We start from the raw sequence: 24,944 nt of genomic DNA, 5'->3' as shown, positions 1-24,944 counted from the left end.
AGACCACTCCGACAAAAGAAACTCTAGAACATGTGTTGGAGAGTAACTTGACAAACTTGGATGATGAAATTGAGAAAATTTATGAAGTTCTAGATAAAGAAGACAAAGAAAATGAAGTGCCTGGAAAAGAGGATATAAATTATATAGTGGAAAGTGGATCTAATTTTAGTTTGGTCGTTAAAGACTTATCGATGGAACAAATTTGTGACATCCGATCCCTAATATTGCCGATATGAACCACAAATTTGTGGAAACGGCAAAGCTAGATGAAGAATTCTTTGAGTCCTCGAGATCATATGAAGAAGCACCACCCGACCATTAGTCCCCCGAATTGACACCTCTCGAAAGCCAACCTCTATTCATAAAAAATCCACCAAATTCTGAGGACTGCACCTCTAAACCATTTCAAAGAAACCTCAAGCTCGCACTTATGCCAATTGCCTTTGAAATCCTTCATAATTTTCTAAACCTTCCCAGTAAAGAGACTTTGCCCAACATACAAACTCCCGAGACTATCATTCCAGTTGAGAAGAGCCTCACATTGTTTGAAGTGCCAGAAAAAGAGAAAATAGAATCTAAGGTGGAATATGAGCTCTTGAGAGCATACGATGATCCCTTTATTCAAGTGGTTGAAAAACCCAGTTTGTCATATGTCGCATCATCTAAGCCTCATGAAGAACAACTGCTACCACACTTACACTCCCTTGAACAATTCAACTATGACGGGTTATTGCATAAGTTTCATGATGGGTTGCATAAAATTTCTCTTATCATTCTGTATCTTACACTCCAAATGCATCATTTCATTCTGTTTGGGGGTGTATACTTTTACATGTTTTTCTATAAAGATCCCTAACTGTTTAGATTATTAGTATATAACTAATTAATAACATATCATCCATCATATGCATATAATCTTGGGGAATCTGACTTAAAACGACCCACATATAGTCTTGACTATAAAAGAAACATTGGGTTTTTTCGATGCATTCCATGGGAGTGCATCCTTAAGGTAACCGGACCACTCCACTTGGAGTGTGTGGTTGTAAGTGCCGAGCCTTGAGTCCACGAATATCTTGCATATTCCTTGTTCGCACTTTTACTCGTAGTTTGAGTAGTATGCCCCGTTGGAGCAAGTATACAATTTTTTTCCCTTTATTTTACACTCTCTTTAGAATAGCTTTTTCTACTCTTGTCATTTACAATTCCTGTCTTTATTTTCATTTACCTACTTTCTGTTTTTACGTTTTTTGTCTTTACATAAGCATTTTTTTTTTTCTCACCTTTGATGCTGAGTAATCTTTCCTATATAAAGAAGAGATGTGAAACAAAGCATAGGGTGATGGGGATTGAGTGAAGGTGTCTTACGGTTGTCTATTATGGTTGTTTAGCATGTCTCGTCTTCTATAGGCATGCCATACCGTGGGATGGTTGGCAGTTGAAGCCCTTGATTTCGAAAACTTTTTTCCTTCTATGGGTGATTTCTAATTGTTTCAAGCTTCATTTTTCTCTCTGGATGGAATAACTACAAAATAGGGCTAACTAGAGATTAGGAGAGGAGAGACTAGATTATCTAGCAATAGAGCTAGTCCTCTTCACTAGATTCGCTTTCTTGCAAAACAAGGAAGTGCACAATCTAGGGCAAGCCAAATCCCACACAGGTTCTCAATTAGAATCACTTAATTTTAAGCACCTTCTATTGGGAGGATCACTTTCGTCATAGTGATTTTTCTTAGTAGTTTTATAGTTTATATTTTTCTGTCATAGTAATTTAGGAACATAAAAACCAAAAAGCCAAAAACAAATGTTTCTTTCTTTCTTTAATAAAATTATTGTTTTCACCGTGCTTATAATAGAGTTTCTCGATACATCAATAGTTATGTGATTTTCCAAAAACAAAACGGGCGATGGATACCACATAGACCAACCCTTAGAAGTACGCAATCTCCATTCTTCTAAGGCCGGTTTGAGGATCAGTTATGTGTTACTATGGGTCGCCCATATCACCATGCACTTTCTGTCTCAGGTTAACCCATATAGATACCAATTATCCCTTGCGCACCAACATACCATCAAGAAGTCTGTGCTTTCAATATACCAAATGCACCATGGAGGCAACACCTAAAGACACAAACCCAACCACCTTCAGGGTTCGTCAAACCACCAACTGCATTCAGATAAAGACAAAGTACCTACAACAATCAGAATAAAGCATTGGTTCCACCCCATTTTAACAAGAACTATCAAAATCTACCAAAGAGACCTAGTTCCACCATCTACTAGTGTCCAATCAGATAAACCATCCCACTACGTTCTACGCAGTAAATCCCGCAACACACATAACTGAAGCCATAGTCTGACTGGATTGGGTTCAATGAAAAGCCGACACGAAAGTTGCCTAAAATCACATGTTATGCTTTGTTTTCAATCACTGCTTTTGAGTACGAGTCTATTTATATCATCTCTAAATAGTTTTCAAAATATGAGGATATAAAAATAAAAATCTTACGTCCCAGAGTAACCAAAATGATACTGGATAAACGTATGATTTTATTCTCTTGTATAAACCCTATATATGGTTAGAGATACATTTAGATTGAGAAAAACAACTTATTCAAAAAAAAAAACAAAAACACACACACACACATTTCATATAGATAGTTGTTTACATACTTGCATTTCAATTCCCATCTTTTTAATTCTTAACTTCTAAATATAATTCTGCATGCATGTTAAGTATTTCATAGTAAAATAATTACGTAGCTTACCTTTTAGATAAACCATGTATTTCTCATTCTATATCTATCAACTCACTCTCCAAACTTGTTTGGGGGTAGTATATTCTCATCACGAAGAATATAGTACAGGTTACTGCTATTTTTGCTCAAGTTCCTATGGTAATCTCTTTTCTTTTTTTTCATACTTTGAGGACAAATCATATTTATGTTTGGGGGTGGTATAGTAACATTTTACAAAAACTAGGCATTTATTTATATAACATTTCTTATATTAGATAGATTTTCTATATTTCTTTCTTTCTTCAAATATTTTGAAACGACCAAAAAATATTTTTCTGTTTAGTACCAAAAGTCTTGTTTTCTTTTTTCTATGATGAATAAATGGTTTAGAAGTCTCATTATAGCAATAAAGTAAAGATTCATTCTTCGAACTCAGACTAATATACATACAATAGTTTCTGCACCTTTTCATGAATGGCATGCATCAATATTTGATTGTATATAGCAGTGAGTTTCCGAGACCTAGGTTAGAACAGTTAAGTTCCATATCCTGTTAGAATCTAGCCAAAAGCCTCATCTGAATGATTATTGAGTGATGACACAAGGATATCCGGATAGAAAGATAACACGTCCACTTGCTTGATTACTACGCCATATCCTAGGAGAGAATTCAGGCCATTTTTGGATCAATATAGCCAAATAAACGTTCAAAACCCAAAAAGATAGTTTTTCTCTAGTTACCCCCCTTGAGCCTTCACCAATTTCTAAAAGTCTTTTTAATTCTTCGCCATCAATCCTTGAATTGTTACTACACATAATAAAAAACTTACCCAGCTGACGAGTTGAGAATTTGATGAAATGTAAAAAGAGAAGAGAAGGCCTTGTACAAAAACAGAATAGTTAGAAGCTTCAAAAGAGACAAGAAAGAAAAAGAAATAAAAGAAAGAAAGATTCAAAGATCGAAATTAATCTCCCAAAAGTTAAAAAAGGAGTCGATTTCAAAAGAAACAAAATCAAAGTTAGAACTCCAAAAAATTCAAAATCATATGGAGTCACAAAGCCAAAGGGCTAAAAGAATGAATCACAATTTTGGAAGTAAAGAACAAAACGAGGTTCTTCTCTAGTTACAAATATCTTGAAGACCCAATTTCTTAACTTATCAGAGTTTGTTTTCCCTTCTCTTTATTTCTAAACCACTACCTTAGCCCCATAATTCCTAATAAAAGACCTCTAGCTCAACTAGAAATATGATGGTGTGATAGTAAGTGGATATTGTGATCAATCGACCCCGGTTTCCTTGGACGTCATTCGAGTATGTGAGGAATGTAAGTGCCCTCTGTACTTGAGAAAATGAAACTTGAGTGAATCTATCAAAGAGTTGTGATTACAACACACCCCTATGAGGACCCAACTTAAGGATGCTCTCTAAAAGTTTCAGAAACGACTCTGCTTTTGCATTTCACCGCTCATATTTTGCACGTTTATCTTTAGATGATTAAACTACTGTATATATATTATTTTGAGTTGAAATGAGCTTTTCTTTATTCCCCGCTAATGAGATGAAGACCCAATTTCTCAACTTATCAGAGTTTGTTTTCCCTTCCCTTTATTTCTAAACCACTACCTTAGCCCCATAATTCCTAATAAAAGACCTCTAGCTCAACTAGACATATGATGGTGTGATAGTAAGTGGATATTGTGATCAATCAACCCCGGTTTCCTTGGACGTCATTCGAGTATGTGAGGAATGTAAGTGCCCTCTGTACTTGAGAAAACAAAACTTGAGTGAATCTATCAGAGAGTTGTGATTACAACACACCCCTATGAGGACCCAACTTAAAGACGCTCTCCAAAAGTTTCTGAAACGACTCTGCTTTTGCATTTCACCGCTTATGTTTTGCACGTTTATTTTTAGATGATTAAACTACTGTATATATACTATTCTGAGTTCAAATGAGCTTTTCTTTATTCCCCGCTAATGAGATGTATAAACCTCTAAGAATAATTAAGAAAACGAGACCTTTTGTACTAGATAGAGGAAGTTTGTGAGTACCTTCTCTGGAAAACTCTCATGAGGCTTAAGCTCGTCCACTAGGGAAGTCCTAGTGGTTTAAGGCCTTGTTGCATATGGTCAATGCAATCCCACTCTGCGAAACAAGACTAGTATAATAAATCACACATTTGTGATCTTAGTTTTTCTCTCTCATCTTTTGCTTAAGGACAAGCAAAATGCTATTTGGGGGTAGTTGATTAGCCTCTAAATCTACGTTTTCTTACATTTACAATGCTTTGAATATGCCCTTCTTATACTTAATGAACAAACAACTTATAGTTTTTGCTACCGTTTGCAGGATACATGTCATTTAACACACAAATGATGGATATTCACAATGCTTGGGAAGATTCCAGCTTAAGAGCAAAGTTGCCAGAAAGTCAAAGTCAAAGACTCAAGGACTCAAGACTGAAAGCTACTGACCCAAGGACCTAAAGCTAAATTAAAGACTTCTATTGTATGGGCTTAGGTCAAAAGCCCATGAGATTGTTTCTAGAAGGAAGGGTATAATTGTAAATAGTGTCATATATATATATATATACCAATGAGATGTAGAGAATTAGTTATCCAATGTTTTAGGGTCCAAACCATTTCGTTTGTTCGGAGTAATGTAACCTAAATTTAATTTCAAGTATTTTTATTTAATTTTAATTGCTTTATTCTTAATTTCCATTGTTTTTCATCAAAGTCCTTATTTGCTTTCATGTCCTTCATGTTCTTCAAAGTAGAGAGTGCTTTCCACCATTTAAATAGTAAAAAAAAAAGTAAGAAAGTTTAGAGAGTTTAGTGAGAGTTTTTTCCATCCATCAAATCATTCCTCCAACCTAATAATTTAAGATGAACAATAAACCCAACTCCCACTTTCTCAACTTGTCAAGAAGTCGCCAACTTATGATAAGACATTTGAGTCATTTGAGTTGGCTGAAGAATATTCACATTGCTGAATGAAAATGACATTCATCATGGCATCAAGTTGGTTCATTTGGAGCAATATACGTGTTATGCATATTTTGATGAAAAGGTGGAAAGGTATATGTTTTTACGAGCTTTTATGTTGTTTGCTATTGGTCATATTTTGTGTCCAAAAAACAATAGCACGGTGCGTTTGGGGTATTTGGCGAGTCTTATTACTATAGTTGATATTTGTGGTTATGATTGGGGAAGAGTTGCGTATGCATACCTAATTCGATCTTTAGATAGAGTATGTTGCTATGGCATTGAACCTGGGGCTAAAACTATGTTGGCGATATGGCAAGTGCTTGAGGTAATGAAAATTAATTACATGTTATTTATGAAATTAAGTACTTAGTTATTTTAATTTGTGAGTTAATCTATATTAATTGTGTTCAATACTGGGATTACTCTTATTGCCAAAATGGCATGCACGTTTGCAAAGTACCTGAGCCTAACCAGTTTCCAGCTATAAATAATTGGGGACCAAGTTTTCATCAGCGTGCTTCGAGTGAAGGTCATCATATTTTAGACCTAGTTCGACAATAGTTAGAGTTTCATAGTTGGGCTTCTATTATATGGCAGCCATGGAAGGGTTACATAGCACATCATTACGTTCAGAGGGCTAAAGAGTTGATTGACCTACGATTGTGTTTGGAGCTCATGTACATATATGGTATTTGGGAGAGTGTAGCTGGCACCAAGTGAAGGGTGAAAGTTACCGTTACAAATTTACCATTAGAAAGTTACTATTAAAAATTTACAGTTGGAAAATAACTTTACCAATTTTACTGTAACAGTTTTACCATTAGATTGTAACAGTTACAATTTTTCATAAATTAGTATATTTGAAATTTACTATTGGAAAGTTACCGTTTCAAATTTACCTAAGGAAATTTACCTTACTAATTTTACTGTAACAATTTTACTAATGGAAAGTTACAGTTTCAATTTCTACGAAATTAGCATATTTAAACTTTACCATTGGATAATAATGGATATTGGAGATTGGTTAATAATATGGATAATAATTGATAATGAAGATCAGAGCAAACGCCACATTTATTTCCTGACTTCACTTCACTACCAAAAGATTGAAATGAGACTTCACTTCAATTCACTGCCAAAAGATTGAAATGACTTGACTTCCTGGAAATCCTATAAAGATAACATATCTAATAATGACTATTATATTTCTTAGTTATAAATACGTATCCATTCTCATCGTACAATTCACACATGTTTCTTATTCTCTTTTGAACCAACAAAAACCAAAATCTCATTCTCTCAAATTTTTTTTTTCTCATTTAGTATTAATTTTGTTGTTTTATAGCAATGTCTTCTAGGAAATCGTCGTTTAACCCAATGGAAGACACAATTTTGATTGAAGCATGGTTACAATTCTCAATTTATCTAATTATCGGGATCAACCAGTCCTACAACATGCTATAGGATAATATTGCAAATCACTACGAGACAGAGAGATTGAAGTTCTGTTATATTCATCGAACCACAAAAAGCTTGGAATGTCGATGGGGAATGATCAACAAAGCTATAACTTTGTATTTGTGGTTGTGCCCATCAAGCTGAATCTTTTAACATTTCTAGAGCAAATGAAGCACATATTGTAAGTACTGATTGTAAATTCACTAGTATTATTAATTTTAATTTGTATTTCATTTTATTTACAGTTTATATAATTTTTCTTAACAGATGGCACAAGCAAAATAGATGTAAGTTGAAAGGTCAACAGGTTACAAGAATTTCACCCTGGATCACGCATGGGAACTATTGAAAGACAACCAAAATGGGCTCCACATAAAGTCCCACCTACACCTAGCATCTCCATTAACAATATGAATTTCACATCACCCGCGTCGGTAAACATTGGTGTCGAGACTGGAGCAACACCTGATTCCGATATGCCAGGAAATTCTTCGTCAACAAGGGTACGTGGGCTTGACAAAGCAAAACAAGTGAAAAGAGCTTAATCACAAAATGCATCCAGTCTGAAGAATATTCTCGACAAGTGATGGAGGCTATTGAAGACTCACGTGACTGTGGGAAAAATGCCTATGAAGTTTACGAATCCAGTGAAAAAAAATCTTAACGTGGTAAAAATAAAGAGAAGGAGCCCGCCCTCACGAGATTGGAGTGGGAGTCAAAAATCATGAGCGCAAATATTTCAAATATGACACCAAAGGGGAAAATGTATTATAAGGGGATGAAACGTCAAATTAACTTGGACACGCAAGCATGTATGTCTGGTGTATCAAGGAACCTGGGCTTTACCCAATGCGACGAAGATTCCGATTGAAATTGTATATCTTTTGAAAGTGTTGTGTTTATTTTATGCAATTTTAATTTGTGTGTGTTGTAATAATGGAATGTTTTTTTTATGTTATGCAACTTGTATTATTTTATAATTGTTAACTAATTTGGAAAACTTTGTTTTAATTATGCAAAAACACAACAAAATTAAATTAAATTGAGTAAAAGGACACATTCGTAATAAAATAGAAGTAGTGGGGGTATTATAGTAATTCACTGTTCTCATAATTAGCATGTGGTTTGGTGGGGACACAATAAAATGACTCCACTTCAAATGGCTTCAAATGAAATTCTATTTTACATTCCGCTCCAGTTAAACTAGCGCCATTTGGGTTTTTTTTTCATTTGATGCCATTTCAACTCGAGTAGAATGCACTCCGCATTCCTCAAAAATACTCTCTATATATATGGAGAGTGATAAAAGTGAAAACCATTAAATTTCTCACCTTGATTCGAATTAATAAAAGAAAGAGATGAATCCTGCCTCCCAAAATCTGTCAAATTGCCATTGCCAATCACAGTTAAAATGGATAAAATGGAGGGATCAGTATACAACATATTTTGTATAACGGATCTTACAATGAATGTGGACCTTACAACACACCAAATCCTAGGGTCCAGCTGTCATAATTGACTCTAAAAAAATGATGAAAATATGGCTCGGCTCAACTAATGGGTAAGCAAGCCTTTGACCAAAATTTTACAGTCTCTCTCTATTTCTCTCTCCCAACTTTCTCTCTCTCTCCTCTCTTTCTTCTTTTGAGTTCTGAACAAACCACCCAAGGCACGCCTGCCCTCACAGGTGCAGTGTTGTTAAAAATGGAAGAATCATGTACAAAATTGTTTGAAGATATGAGGCAGGTCACCGGATTTCCTTATAAGGATATTGAACATAATATTCAAACACCATTTGAGGGCATGGGTTTTGATTCAAGCGAAGAGGCGAAAGAATACTACGAAAAGTATGGTCTTAGCAAGGGGTTTTCAATCATTAGAAGATCGATCGTCTAACAAATCCTAGAGTAATTGTGATAAAGTGACAAACATCTCTTTTGCATGCTCGCATTTTGGGTCTTACAAAAAAAAGTTTAATAAGGAGGTGTCAAGGCCACGATTGAATACCTCAACACAAAGAGGGGAATTCAAAGAACAAATTCATATTATGCTCATTCGAACCATAATGAAATGGGAGGTTAGGCAGTTTTGTGATGAGCATAATCACTCCTTTGTATCGCCCTAAAAAAGAAACCACCTAAAGCTAAATCGAAATGCCCGATGCAGTGAAAGGTATGGTTGAGCATTTTTATGATGCAAATCTAAAGATAAACAAAGTCAATACTGTTCTTGGAGGTGAAGTGCTTGGTGTCAACGATCGTGGTTGTTGGAATCATCTTCGTGATGTGAGACAAAAACTTGATGTTGGTGATGCTCAATGGGTTTTTAATCACTTCCAAAGAAGAAAAATTGATAATCCTCAGTTTTACCATGCTCATCAGTGTGATTTAGAAGGGGGAGTTGTTAATTTCTTTTGGGTTGATGCTAGGTCACGCATGTCCTATGAATAGTTAGGAGATATAGTCACTTTTGATACAACATACAAGACTAACAAGCCTCACTAGGACACCCCTTCCCTAACACTGCACCAGAAAGATACATGTATTTTTTCCCACCCTTTGATGACTGCCTGTCCAAAATTATAAAAGAGGACAAGGAAGGTAAAATGTACTCAAGGTTATCTTAATTAATACAGGCTAGGGTCTGCTATAAGCCACGCTTATTTTTTTTAAAAAAGTACGAGTTACCTTTTTCACCATTCACTGGTGTAAACTATCACTTTCAAACTATCCAATTTGGATGTGCATTGTTACAAGACGAAATGGAGAAGAGTTTCTTATGGGTATTCGAGACTTGGAAGGAAGCGATGGGGGGAAAGGCTCCGATTTATTTTATTACTGACTCAGATCCAGCCATGAGAGTTGTTGTTTCTAAGGTGCTTCCTACCACACGACACAGGTTATGTTATTGGCATATTAAGAAGAAGTTTGGTAAAAAAATTAGGATATTTGTCCTACAAAAAATCAAGTTTCAAAAGGGGCATAAAGGAATGTTTGAGATTTACATTTAGGATTTAGGATTTTGAGAGAAGATGGAAATCATTGATACCTAAATATGGGCTGACCGAAAATGCTTGGTTGGACGGACTTTATAAAGATAGAGAGGCATGGGTTCCAGTGTATAATCAAACAATGTTCTTTGCTGGTTTGAATACTACTAGCCATAGCGAGGGAATTAATAGCTTTTCCAAGGACTATATCTGTTGTACTACTTGTCTGAAGGAATTCGTTCAAAAATATAATTTCTAGCAGACACGTGTAGCAAAGCAATCCAATTGCCAAGAATTGGAGAGCCCAAAGGATAGTGTGCCAACTTGATGGTGGGCTTTTTACTTGAAAATCAATTAACCAGGTCCGAAGTTCAAACATTTGAACTACATCTCTCTCCTATTTCTCATCCCACATCCTCTAAAAACTAGTTCAACCAAATCATCTTTTCATTTTCAAAACCTTTCATTGCTAAACCCTCAAATCAGGCTTGCTTTTCATTGTGACGTGTCATGGAAAATATTGAGTGTCTAGTTTTAAGGGCAGGACAAGAAGTAGGAAAGAGTTGTGTAATAGTTACAATAGGTGGAAAGCGTATAATGTTTGATTGGAGCGGCAATGTTTTATGCAAATGTTAAAGATAGTGCAGTGGTTTATACTGTGGATTATAATATGACACCTGATAGGCATCTCAGGGCACCAAGTATTGATAAGTTTTTTGTATTTGGATTTGGTGATAAGTGAATCGACGTATGCTACGACTATACGTGAGTCAAAGTATGCTCCCAAGAGGGAGTTTCTTAAAGTGGTTCATCAATGTGTTCGTAATTGTTGGGGAATAACGATTCCAATCGATCCTCACTACACAGATAACTTGTAATATGAACACACTACTACTCCAGACAAATTCTAAATATCCACTATAACCAACCTAGCATGCCCAACTCTCTAAACAACTATTAACAACAAATAATAATGCAAAGAAAATATAAAGCATACCACAACACAAAGATGTACCCTGGTTCAGCCAATGATGCCTACTTCCACAAGAGCTAATCTTTTTATAAAGTGGGAAGGAAGATTACAATCACTCCTCTCAAGTCTCTCCACCTTACTAGATCACTCCTCTCTCCTTATAGATTTTTCTCTCTGCAAAGGTTATCTCTCAATCTTGATTGCTCTCAAAATTGGGTTTCTTGTGTTCGCTCCTTTTTGTGTTAGGTTTTCCAAAACCTTGTTTTTGGTTTTATACTGCCCTTTCAATTTCGTAGTTACTGTAGCAAATTAGAAATTGCAAATATAGGCATTGGCACGGGCGCGCACTCGGCAAGGCCAATTCCGAGCGCGCGCCCTCAAGTGCCTGTTCCATTTTCTAGTGACAAGGGTGTGGCGCGCTTTGGGCTGAACCAATCTGAGCACTCACGCACTTAGACCTCTTCATGTGAACAGTCCTAATTTCTCTTCTCTTCTTCCTCATCCTCATGTGAGAGATAACTCCAACAATCTCCCCCTCCCGAACAGTGAGGGGGGTTACCTCCATGCAATTTCCAAATCAACAGGAGGAGTGTGCTACCATTTCGACGGTAGCACAACAAACATCAAACTTACCTTTCGATAAGACCTTGGTTATCATATATGACCCGTTCTTGTCGGTATGGATCTTTTCAATGCACAAATGCTTGTCTTCGAGTACTTCTCTAATCTAATGATAATGCACATGTATGTACTTGGATCTAGAATGAAAACTCGGATTCTTGCTCAAATAGATGGCGCTCTGACTGTCACATAGAACTACAAACTATTTCTGCTTTTGCCCTAGTTCATTAAAGAACCTCTTCATCCATAACATCTCTTTACAACACTCAGTGGCTGCAATATACTCGGCTTCTGTAGTAGAGAGAGCAACACACTTTTGCAACTTAGATTGCCAAGAAACTGCTCCCCATGCAAAAGTAAATAGATAACCGAAGGTGGACTTCATTGAGTCAACATCACCTGCCATGTCTGCATCAGTGTAGCCTTCAAGTAAGGGCTTACTTCCACCAAAACACAAACAAGCTTTGGAAGTGCCCTTGAGATATCTCAATATCCACTTAACACCTTCCCAATGCTCCTTACCCGGATTTGACAGAAATCGGCTTACAACACCAACGGTGAAAGCAATATCCGGTCTTGTACACACCATTGTATTCATCAAGCTGCCCACTGCGGATGCATAAGGAATCTTTTCCATCTAACTCTGCTCATGCTCACCTTTTGCACACATCTCTTTGGTCATGCAGAACTACCCACCAAGCAAACAACTAACTGGCTTCGCTTGATCCATGTTGAATCTCTTTAACACTTTCTCAATGTAGCTTTCTTGAGAAAGCCACAACTTCCCACTCTTTCTGTCACGAGTTATCCACATCCCAAGTATCTTCTTTGCTTGACCTAAATCCTTCATCTCAAAGGACTTACTCAAGTCTTTCTTCAGCTTGGATTCGGGCCAACTATCAACATATCATCCACATACAACAAGAGCACTATGAAATCCCCATCTGGAAATTTCTAAACAAACACACAATGATTGAAGTAGACTTCTTGTATCCTTTCTTAGCCATAAAGGAATCAAACTTTATATGCCACTATCTCGGTGCCTGCTTCAACCCATACAAGCTCTTTATCAGCTTGTATACTAGGTGCTCCTTGCCTTCGACCTCAAACCGCTCTGGCTGGTCTATGTAGACATCTTCTTCAAGGTCTCCATGAAGAAAAGCTATCTTAATATCTAGTTGCTCAACCTCTAGGTTCATACTTGCGGTCAGACCCAATACAACCCTGATAGAAGTCATCTTAACTACAGGAGAGAAAATTTCATCAAAGTCAATATCTTTTCTTTGACCGAATCCCTTCACAACAAGGCGAGCTTTGTGCCTTGGGTGTGGATTGTTTTCTTCATGCTTGACTTTGTAGATCCACTTATTCTTGAGAATTTTTCTTCCTTTCGGTTTCTCAATTAACTCATAAGTGTGATTCTTATGCAAAGAATCCATCTCATCATGCATGTCCTTCAACCACTTCTCTTTGTCTGAACCTACAAGAGCATCTTGATAGTACATAGGTTCTCCACCATCATATAGTAAAACATACGTATGTGGTGGATACCTAGTTGAAGCTTGTCTCTCTCTGTCTGACCTCCTTGCACCATCTTCTTGTGGCTCAGGATGATGCACTTCTGCTTGCTAAGGTGGTGGTTCATGCACTTCATCTTCATCTTTTATATCAATAGGTTCTATCCCATCATGGGCAATAAGATCATCATCATGTGCTTCAAACCCATGGTTCTCTACATTCTCAATGCCTTCTACACGTTTCACAGTAGGAACTTCTGGTTCTGAATTAACAAGATCATTAGTGAAAGCTTCTAGCTTCTAGCTTCTCACCATTCTCAAAGTCTGCTATGGTTTGGTCTTCCAAGAACACAACATCTCTACTTCGGATTACATTCTTGTTAATCGGATCATAGACTTTGTAGCCAAACTTCTCATCCCCATAACCTAGAAAAATGTATTGCTTAGCTTTGTCATCAAGCTTGGATCTCTCATCCTTGGGAATATGAATAAATGCCCTGCACCCAAATACCCTTAAGTATCCATAATCAACATCTCTGCCTGACCATACTCTCTTGATAGTCACTATTTAGAGGCTTTACGGAGATAGGTTGATCACATGTACGGCTGTGTATATTGCTTCTACCTAGTAATTTCTCGGTAACTTAGAGTGAGACATCATGCATCTCATCCTCTCTACAATGGTACGATTCATCCTCTCGGCTATACCATTTTGTTGCGGTGTCTTGGGAATGGTTTGCTCATGACGAATCTCATGATTCTTGCAATACTCTTCAAATGGCCCTATGTACTCACCCCCATTATCTGAGCAAATACACTTCAAAAGCTTCCCTGTCTCTCTTTCCACCATGCTATGGAAGATCTTGAACACGCCAAGTACTTTATCCTTGGTCTTCAGACTATATGCCCATATAATTCTTGAAGCATCATCAACGAAAGTCAAGAAGTACAAAGCTCCCCCATGGGACTTTACTTTCATAGGACCATATAAGTCAGTGTGAACTAGCTCAAGGACATTGTTCTTTCTGTGAGACGAGAATCTTTGGAAAGACACCTTGTGTTGCTTTCCTACCAAATAATGAGTACATCTATTTAAATACATACCTGCCATACCTCGAATTTCGACAAAATCAGAAAAACAATATTTGTTCCCGACTCTTCGATTTTCAAGGTGTGATGCACTCTCAACTTCCAAAAAACCCATTATCCGTTTGATTATTCCAATAATTGGAAACCAATAAAAAAATCTTAAATAAACAAAAGTTCTCTTCATTACAAAAATTCACAAATATGATTAAGTTACAAATTTCCTTTCAATAACTCTTTAATTATAATTACAACTGAAAATACAAAAAAACATTGTCTCAATTGAAAATCTATTGCACCTCAAGGGAAAACAAAACATATTCTGTAATGAGATGCTAACGCAAACCACAAGTAACAATCAACCTTCTTCAACACTAATCTTGTCAAGACTTATTAACTATGTTCATTTTATGAACACACCCGATAAGCAAACATGCAAATTGGGTCAGCATTATAAATAATGCTGGTATGAGTAGCCATAAAAATACAAAATATACTTATACATATATATACACAATCCATAAGATAGTTAGTTCCTCCACCGAGGCACCTTAACTTTCAACGACTAATACAATATTCTTAATTACAATAATTACGGTAGGTAGTTCCTCCACTGAGGCGCCTTAGCTTCTAATTCAATAATAACAAGGCATTTAGTTTCTCCACCGAGACGCCTTAGCTTCAAATCATACTAGATCAATTGTATCTAATAATAAAATAACAAAACTAAAACTTACTCTATACTTAAACTGGTGTTTGCCTAATCACAGAGTAGGTCACACCTACATAAATAATCAATTTAACCCACCCTTCTACAAAACCATTATGAATGCAAAATAAATTTACAATAAAACAAATATATCATATACCTAATTCCAATCATCTCATTGAACAAATTTCACAACCACAATCAATCATTTATTATAAATTTAATGTACACTTTGATATCTCATCACAATTATTGTTTAGAGTTTCTTCAAGCGTCTCTAGAATCACGTCGTCTCTATGTTTTACCTAGTTTCCCTGGCTACCACAATCGCTTCCCTACACCGAACATGTACATCCACATGCCTCCCCTCACATAATGAACCACTCCGTGCGTAGTTAGCTTAAGTGGGATATCGCATACCGGTAACCCCCACACAAACGCCATTATGTGGGTACTGCCACTATTCGGCATAAAATATCGCGATCTCATTCTAATTTTGTGAACGAGATAATCAAGCCACTATTCGGCTATGATTGCCCTACACAAGGGTCAATCAACATCACCATACACTCTACATAAGGGCCAATCATATCACATACGCCCTACACAAGGGCCAAATCACATGAGTCGTGGTAGTTAGGTTCTAGGATTTTCGTTACGTAATTTATTCAGGTATCATACATTAGTATCTCATAACCATTTTACTCTATCAAGTGCCAAATAAAATATTGCACTAAGCCACCATATTTGGAAATATCACAATACCTTTTATTTTCATTCTTTCACGCCAAAATAAAATATATTGTACTAAACCACAATCCCGTTGGAAATATCCACAAATACTATAATACCTCATAGTAGCACTATAATATCTCATAGTAGCATCTCACAGATATAATGACAGAGCGTTTACATTTATTTCTCAAAAATATTGCATTTAATATATATATATCTTAACATATCATATCATTTAATAGAACAACAATTTCAAGATACCACATAATGTCACAATTGCTCCAAATGTACCGTATAACATTTTTATAGTGTTTTAAGAATATTATGTCTCTTAAAATTTCACTTTCGTCATGTGCTAATAATTGGACAATATCAACGTCAAATCTTTCTTAGATAATGACAAAATAGTTTATACAGGCTTCCACAACATGCTACTATTGGATTAGTCTATAAAATTTAATATATACAAAATGTAACGCAATAAACAATCAACAGTCAACGGTCAACAATCAAAGGGTTGACTGGTCAACAGGTCAAGCCTAATAGTCCCAAACCGGTATTCATCCATACGGGTCCTGACGCAAACCCGTATGTAAAACACTTCAACCCATGGTCCTAATCCAACTAACCAAAACAAAACCCAAAACCAAGGCCCAAAACCAAAGCCCAAAAGTCTAAACAACTTAAAAACTCAAATTGACCCACTTAAAGTCATATGGACCCGACCCAAAACAAAAATAGAAACCAGCCCAAAGAAACAGACTAAGTTATTCCGGCCCAAGCCCAACCAAAAAAAGAAACAGGATCGCCACCCCTCCTTCTTCTTCCTCAATAGCTCACCCCTCCACCGGTCAGCCACCATCAACCACCCACATTTGGCCCTTCTAAACCCATCGGTTTTAACCCTCACCAAAAACCCAATCTTTCGATACAATCAAAACTCAAAACCCTCGCTGCTCCAAAACTCGATCGCACCGCCATTAACGAGTCTTCGGAGCTTCAACAGCACCTCTGCCAACCACCAACCACCACCAAATGGTTGGGTTATGATCCCCATCAAAAGCTAAACCTTTGGGTATAATCAAAACCCAAAAATCCTCACTCCTCACAAATCGCGTTCGACGCCATTAACGCCTCCTTCAATCTTCAACAGCACCCACCTAATCAACCAACAACCAACATCAATCCCTTAATGCCCCGACATCAACCAACAGCCCAAAATAACAACATTATAAACATAATAAAGGTTCAAACAATATACAGGTCGATTTCTCTGTTCTTTGGGCTTACACGGCCATTAACTTCTTTAGAGTTCCAACAGTTTCAATAATTTCAATAATTAAGAAAAACAATATATAACATTTAACTAGTTTAACAATTCGGCAGTATAAGAGAAATATTGAAAGAAGAATAAGCAGAACAAAAACGGAGTGGAAAAACTCTGACAGTAAAGTTTTTTCTTCGTTTTGGTGAAATAGAAAAAAAAAAATAACTACTCACCTCTCGTACTGCGAAAAAGAGTATCGAGAATATTACGCCAGAAATCTGATCCCAAGCTAGCTAAAAGATGCACGAATCTGCCATTTCTCCTTCTTTCTTTTACTTAACTTGTCTAGTTCTAAGTAAAAACTTATTTTTCTTAAAAATCCTAAATTTATCATAAACCATTCCATTCTAAAGAATTTATATTATGCTTAACATTTTAGAAACTTCCTATTTTACCAAATATCTCTATTCCTAACTATAGAATATTTTTCTATATTATAAGTACTATATTTATTATATACCTTATATTAATATTTTATTTCACTTTTATTTGAAAACTTTCCGAATATTAAAAATCTCCACAAAAACTTAAAATTCAAAACACTAAATTCCTTTAATCAAATTTTCGAAAATACCATCTTGTTTTCCCTCCTTTCTCTTTCTATCAAAAAGTCAAGCCCACATTTAATAGCACGTTGACCAGGAAATAAATATCAAATTCCAAAATACTAAATACTGTTATGAAATAATGTAAAAATAATTGGGGTCTTACAGTACCTTTAATGTTTGGCAAGGCCTTTTGCTTGGTAAGAACTTCCATGCCTTTTTCTCCCATATGGCATAGTCTCTTATGCCATAGCTCGGGGGAAACTTCTTCTTCTGCCGCATTTACTTCTGCTTTACACAAACTAGCATATGTCTTGTAAAGAGAGTAAGTTTTCTTCCCTTTGGCTGCTACAATGGAACCTCTGCTCAGTTTTCATACCTCGATACTAAACGAGTTTAGAAAGCCATCATCATCTAACTTTCTATCATAAATTAGGCTTAGCTGAATGTCAGGGACATGTCTTACATTCTTGAGTGTCAAGGTGTATCTGACATTGGTTTCTACATGAACATCACCAATGTATACAATCTTCGAGACTCCAATGTTACCCATCTTTACCTCACCAAATTCACCACAACTGTAGGTAGTGAAAAATCCCCTGTGCGGTGTGACGTGATAGGATGCTCTTGTATCTATCATCCAATCTGTATCCTGGCATGAGGTACTAAGACAGCACACACCACATTCTGACACAATTCCCACTAGACCATCGTCGACTAGTGTGGTAGTATCTCTGCCTGTGTTTCCGTTCCTCTTTACCACGTCTTCATGTACACAGTTATTTTTCTCATCCATCTTCACTGTTCTGCACTCATACCTGAAGTGACCCTTGGTAGCACAATAATAACATTGTCTTTCTGCCTTAGGAGTTCTAGCTTCACCCCTAGATTTGCTTCTGTCATCACCTCTAGAATGAGATGGTTTTCTTCTCTTACCTCTCCCCTGCTTCTTTGTACAAGGATCTTTGAGTGAGAAGAGCTGCTTCTTGAACCCCTTATTGTCTCCTCATTTAACAATGCCCTGGTAGCCATCTCCATGGAAATAACTCCATCCTTAGCGGCTCTATTAAGAGAAACTACTAACGTCTCCCAATTGTCGGGTAGAGAGTTTAATAGGAACAAAGCCTCAACTTTGTCTCGCATATCAATCTTCATCAAGTGCAATTGATTGATGGTATTCTATGCTTCATTAAGATGCTCAGACATTGAAGAACCTTCGTTATACTTTGTGTTGGCAAACTTTTTAATGAGCAGCACTTTGTTTCCGGCCGACTTCCTCTCATAGAGGTCTTTGAGTTTCTTCCACAAGCCAAAAGCAATAGTCTCTTAGGATACATGGTGGAAGACACTATCGTCAATCTACTGTCGAATGTACCATATTGCTTTTCTGTCAAGCTTGCTCTACTCAACTGCAACAATCGTTTTCGGTTTTTCTCCTTCATTTTCAATGGGTTGTGTTAAGTCCTTGCAATAGAGCAAGTCTTCCATCCTGGCCTTCCAAATAGTATAGTTCGCTCTATTCAGACTAGTCATGAAAGTGTTCACTGAATGGTCTATCTCTACAAGCTATTTCAACTCAAACCTTCTTTCAGGAATTTTGTTAAACACCTTCTGAGCAAAATTCAGATAACAACCTAGGTTAATCTAACCTAGCTCCGATACCACTTGTTGGGGAATAACGATTCCAATTGATGATCACTACATAGATAACTTGTAATATGAACACACTACTACTCCAGACAAATTCTAAATATCTACTACAACCAACCTAGCATGTCCAACTCTCTAAACAACTATTAACAACAAATAATAATGTAAGGAAAATATAAAGCATACCACAACACAAAGATGTACCGTGGTTCGGCCAATGATGCCTACTTTGACAAGAGCTAATCATTTTATAACGTGGTAAGGAAGATTACAATCACTCCTCTCAAGTTTCTCCACCTTACTAGATCACTCCTTTCTCTTTACAGGCATTTCTCTCTACAAAGGTTATCTCTCAATCTTGATTGTTCTCAAAATTGGGTTTCTTGTGTTGGCTCCTTTTTGTGTTAGGTTTTCCAAAACCTTGTTTTTGGTTTTATATTGCCCTTTCAATTTCGCGGTTACTGTAGCGAATTAGAATTGCAAATATAGGCATGGGTGCAGGCGTGCTCTCAGTAAGACCAATTTCGAGCGCGCGCGCCCTCAAATGTCTGTTCCGTTTTCCAGTGACAAGGGCGAGGGCATGCCTTGGGCTAGACCAATCTGAGCGTGCACGCGCTCAAACCTTTTCATGCGAACAGTCTTGATTTCTCTCCCCTTCTTCCTCTTCCTCATCCTCATGTGAGGGATAACTCCAACCGTAATGGGGGCAAGGTCTTAATTCCTACATTTGCTTTGGGGAGGGCGCAAGAACTCTGTATTTTATTGGATGATTATTAGGAGAAAATGAATTTGAAGAACATTCCTATCGCAATGCGTTCGACTTCAAGCATGTTTGCAGTTTTGAGTGGTCTATGTTAAATGATCGTGGTACTTGTGTTTTGTTTGCAACACCTTGTATGATTAGTGGTGGATTTTCACTTAAGGTTTTCAAGCAATGGGCTCCATCAGAAATAAATCTTATTACACTTCCTGGGTACTGCATGGCGGGAACTATAGGACATAAATTGATGTCTGGCAAAGTGGCTAAGATTCAGGTGGACAAAGAGACTCAGGTTGACGTTTGATGCAAAATTCATCAGTTGTCATTTAGTCCTCATATAGATTCCAAAGGGAATATGGATCTAGTCAAGTTTCTCTCTCTGAAGAATGTGATTCTTGTCCATGGTGAGAAGCCGAAGATGGCTAAGCTGAAAGGAAAAATAGAATATGAATTGGGAATCAAGTGTTATGATCCTACAAACAATGATGTGGTCCACATAACTTCACCTCATTATATGGAAATGGATGCCACGAAAACATTTGTTGATAATTGCATAAATCCAAATGCAAAGTCTTTTGGTAGTAAGGTCGAAGGTACCTCTGATTTAAGGGGCAAAGACACTGGTTTCATCCCCTGTAAAGGAAACAGATGATAAAAGGTAGTTGAAGGTATATTGGTTATAGATCAGACAAAACAAAACGACCAAAGGTTGTGTATCAGGATAAACTTTTGTCGATGTTGCAAGTCAAAAGAACACAAACTTGAGTGTCAGGTTCTGCGGTATATGAGACCAAAGAACAATTCTTTTCTCTTGTATTTTCTATCGGCTAGAAATGTTTCTCGTGTTGAACCATGATTATACTTGCCTGAACAGTATATTCTGCTGAAGTTGGGCACTTATTTATGACAACTAGGCCCGGTAAAAATTTGAAAATCTAGAATCAGGTGTTATGCAAGACCCTCATGGAAGCTCGCTTATAAGCAGGTCCATAAGCTTTCATAGGCGCATGCATTGTTTGGTCTTCATTCATCCAAATTTTGATTGGTATCTAGCTCGTAATTTTGATTTTGATGTATGGAGATTTTTGGTTTTTGTTAATATTTATGGCTGCTTTTGATTGTTTAATTCTATAAGCCAATTAGTTATATGATGTTTTTTGTTCTTGTTGATTGTACTTTAAATAATTATGATAATGTAAGGACCGTATACTCGTCAAAAGAGAAAGAATTAATCTCATATTCTTGTTGAATTCTTTTAAATTCTTGATTTTTACAGAACATGATATAGAACTCAACAAAAATGGTTTGATTATGGTTTTAGATCATGTAGTTGTAGCGAACTATTAAAGAAACTCTTTTTGGATTCGAATACCAATTGGGTTACTCTATAATGTAAGTGACTTAATATTGCTTAATCATTAACCCAGTAACAAAGTGACACGTGGCCACAAGACTCTTGATAAATAGTTGACACACCTGATTTCTTGTAGCATGAAGTGGCATCATAAGTATGAGTTGGCATGAAATAAATGAATGAGGTGGAATTGTTGAGGTGGAGTAATAGGCATGATATGGAATGAGATGTAGAAATTTGTAAATAATAGAAAGGTGGAAGCCCTGGGGGAGAGGCTAGTCCTCCTTATGTAATAATGGTATACAACTAATGAAGTAAGGAATAGATAGTACTTTTCATCCAAATAGTTATGTTTTGTACTGTACATGGCTCACATTGTCTAGGCATATATAAGAAGATAGACATATAGTAAAGAAAGATCAAGGGAGATTTTCTCCCTTATTGTATTTCTTTATCTACTTTTCCTGTTTACAGTTTCAAGATAAGAGTATCGAATTGATTAAAAATGTACGGATCAATTCCGCCATTCCCTTTGTTGTTAGAGGTTAAGTTAATTACTTTAGTAAACAGTAATTTGGCCTCTACATATATGTTGCAGGATTGAACTCTCATAAAAGTTGGACGTTGTGCAAACTAGTTGAGTCTTACAGAAGGCTAACAACTATAACATCAATCCAATTTTAATTTGCAGACTTCTTATCTCATCAAGGGCTTTTAATGCTTTATCACCCAAAAGTAAATATAAAAAGGAGGACAATGAAAAAAAAAATTATTTGTTCATCATTTTGAAAATATCTACAGGTTGATAAAAGTTTATGTCTCTTTCCCGACCTTCAAAAGTAATATCCACGGCACTAATATGCTCAGGTCAGTCTGACTATAATCAAGTGAATTGATGTTTTACTTGATGATCTCACTATTGTTGTCTGTCTTTCCTTTTTCTGTTTTCCTGTTATGAGACGGAGGAAGAATTTTATAGTAATCAGGTATTCAAGTGTTTTCGAAGCACTGCTCAGAGTGTTATACCAGAGAATTACTATGAGTTTGTTAGAGTTTCAGTTGATTCAAATCCAAAAGCAATCAATGAAACTTACAGGAAGCTTTAAAAGAAACACCATCCAGATATTGCAGGACAGTAGGTCAGTATGTATGTACAAACTATTTTTCTTTTCAAGTTTCGAAGCAATTTAAGCCTCCTACATTTTTCATCTAGAACACACCTCAACTAATGATGTAGACACCATGTGTATATTCTTACTATGTGATCTAGATCACTTTAAGACCAAAACCACTTAGGTGTCACTCTTGATAGAAGTCAACCTGCTCTGATAAATGGTAATTTGAATCAAGATGTAGTATCAAATAATAGTATTTCCTAATATTGTAAGGTAATATAATGGAATCTTAAAGGATGTTTCTAGGATATAAAATTTCATTGAATGTTACACTATTGATATTGGTGTGTAGGCTTTGTTAACCTTGTTTCAGATAAATGTTCTAAAAAATGCTAGGAGTGGTCTGGCGGTGGGAGAGCACCAAGCTAGATGGGCTAGGACCTAGGCAGTTATTATTCCAACTATATATATATATATATATATAGTCATACACAACCATACTACAAGTAATAAATAAATCAAACATTTCTCATAATTAAAAAATTAAACACAAACAAAAATATTTATTACAAATAGGTGTGACAATTGAAGAAGATGGCAAGCGATCTACTCAAGTTGAATAGGAAGACCGAAGACCAACTTCATATAAAAACACATTCTCTTTCTTGAAGTGGCATATAGTTTACATTGAGCTTTAGTCTTTTAAACTCATTCAAATCTTAAGTATTCATGGGCCTCTTATTTTCGACATTAAATCATTTTCCAAAAAAAAGAATTAGAAAAAATAAAATAAAACTTGATCCCGAATAGACCGCCTAGAGGCCGATTATCCTGCCTAATTGGTCCACCACTTTTTTAACCGATTTAGGCCTATCTAGGCGAGGCGGTTGGGCACTACTAGCGCCTGGTTGCTTAGCCTGGTTTTTAGAACTCTGGTTTCAAGGGCATGAGTACACACTGATGTTGAATGAGGCTTATAATGTTTTGATCAAATATGATTTGGGAAAAGAATATGATGCATCTGTTAGAACATGTTCGGAAGGTCGGGATCTCTCTAGCATTGGATACAATTCTTGAAATGGTCCCATGAGGCCCCAAACTCTTTTTGTTGATGAAAATGCATGCATCGGTAATTTGAACCATGTGTAGAAGAAAAATGACAAGATTTTGCATGTGTAGGAACTAGGAACTAGGCTAAAAACCCATAATTCCATTGAAGGATGAACACTGACACAGTTTTCTTTGTAAACAAGTTATGGTTAATCTTCCAAGTATTTAACACCTGTAGTAACAACAAAATAATGAGAAAATTATTCAACTAAGGATGCGTCGATTAGATGTTTTGTTAGGTTTAACACACTTTAGGACAACGACATATTACCTATGCAGTTAAATCGCTACTCGTTTGAAAAGCAAGTAGCGAGTATAGTAGGTGTAATCGGCCGGGGATTAATCGGGCGATTTTTCATAACACTATATTTCTTTACAAATACTTATTAAATATATTTAAACCTTGAAATACCAACATATGGAGCCAATTAAGAACCCAATCAATCAATAAACAATCAAAACACTCAATCAACTAAAATAAATATGATTAAAGTGTAGAACTTTAAAGAATCGGGAGGTGATTGAATCAGCAAAATGTCGAGTTCGATGTTTAACAGTGAAATAGTTAACATAATTACTCGGCTAACTGGCAATCAGCTAATCAGGGCTAGTACTCGGGGAGTTTTTGAGCCCGATCGTGATCAGGGATTAAATTGTTAGTCGGGTCGGCTCAAAGCAACGAGTAACGACTACTCACTGATTACTCGGGGAGTACTAAACAATTTAACTGCCCAACATATTACTGATATGTGTGCACCATATTTTGATCTGATGCACACTACAAAGAATGTATGCACCATGCTACTAATGCATTCATGATGGATGAAACACTTGGATGTGCACGAGTTTAAGTTCAATTTGGTGAGAATGGCAAACAAATTGAGGTAAAAACAAAATAATCTATATAGACTAGTTGAACCATCTCAATGTTTAGAAAGTTATAAGCGTAAGCCATCTGATGTTTCTTGAAATCCACATTGTCATTCCTTCAACCACTAGACTAATTAAGGCTGAGTTCAATGGCTCCGCATCCTCATAAAAGTGGAGTGGAAAGTGGCGGATTTCACTCCTCGTCCGGATTTTACTCCCTAAATATAGAGAGTGATTTTGAGGAATGCAGAGTTGATTCTAGAAAATACAAATGCCCCGACACTTGAATTGGGGCAGAATAAAAAAAATACATGTCATTTGGCGCCATTTGAAGCAAGGCCCAAAATATCGCCAAGATTTATGAAATATTACCGATATATCTTGTTTTTTGGGTA

The 24,944-nt window shown here is 36.4% G+C and overlaps 1 pseudogene; it reads left to right on the top strand.

Moving 5' to 3' along the window:
* The first annotated feature begins 10,781 nt into the window (after positions 1-10,781).
* Positions 10,782-20,865, top strand: LOC147510229 (cleavage and polyadenylation specificity factor subunit 3-II pseudogene; annotated as a pseudogene).
* The last annotated feature ends 4,079 nt before the right edge of the window (positions 20,866-24,944 follow it).

This window comes from Coptis chinensis, chromosome 3, assembly GCF_015680905.1.
Source record: "Coptis chinensis isolate HL-2020 chromosome 3, ASM1568090v1, whole genome shotgun sequence".
Classification (NCBI taxonomy): domain Eukaryota; kingdom Viridiplantae; phylum Streptophyta; class Magnoliopsida; order Ranunculales; family Ranunculaceae; genus Coptis; species Coptis chinensis.
Note: the sequence above shows the minus strand (reverse complement) of the source record. Positions and strands in the feature narration are given on the sequence as shown.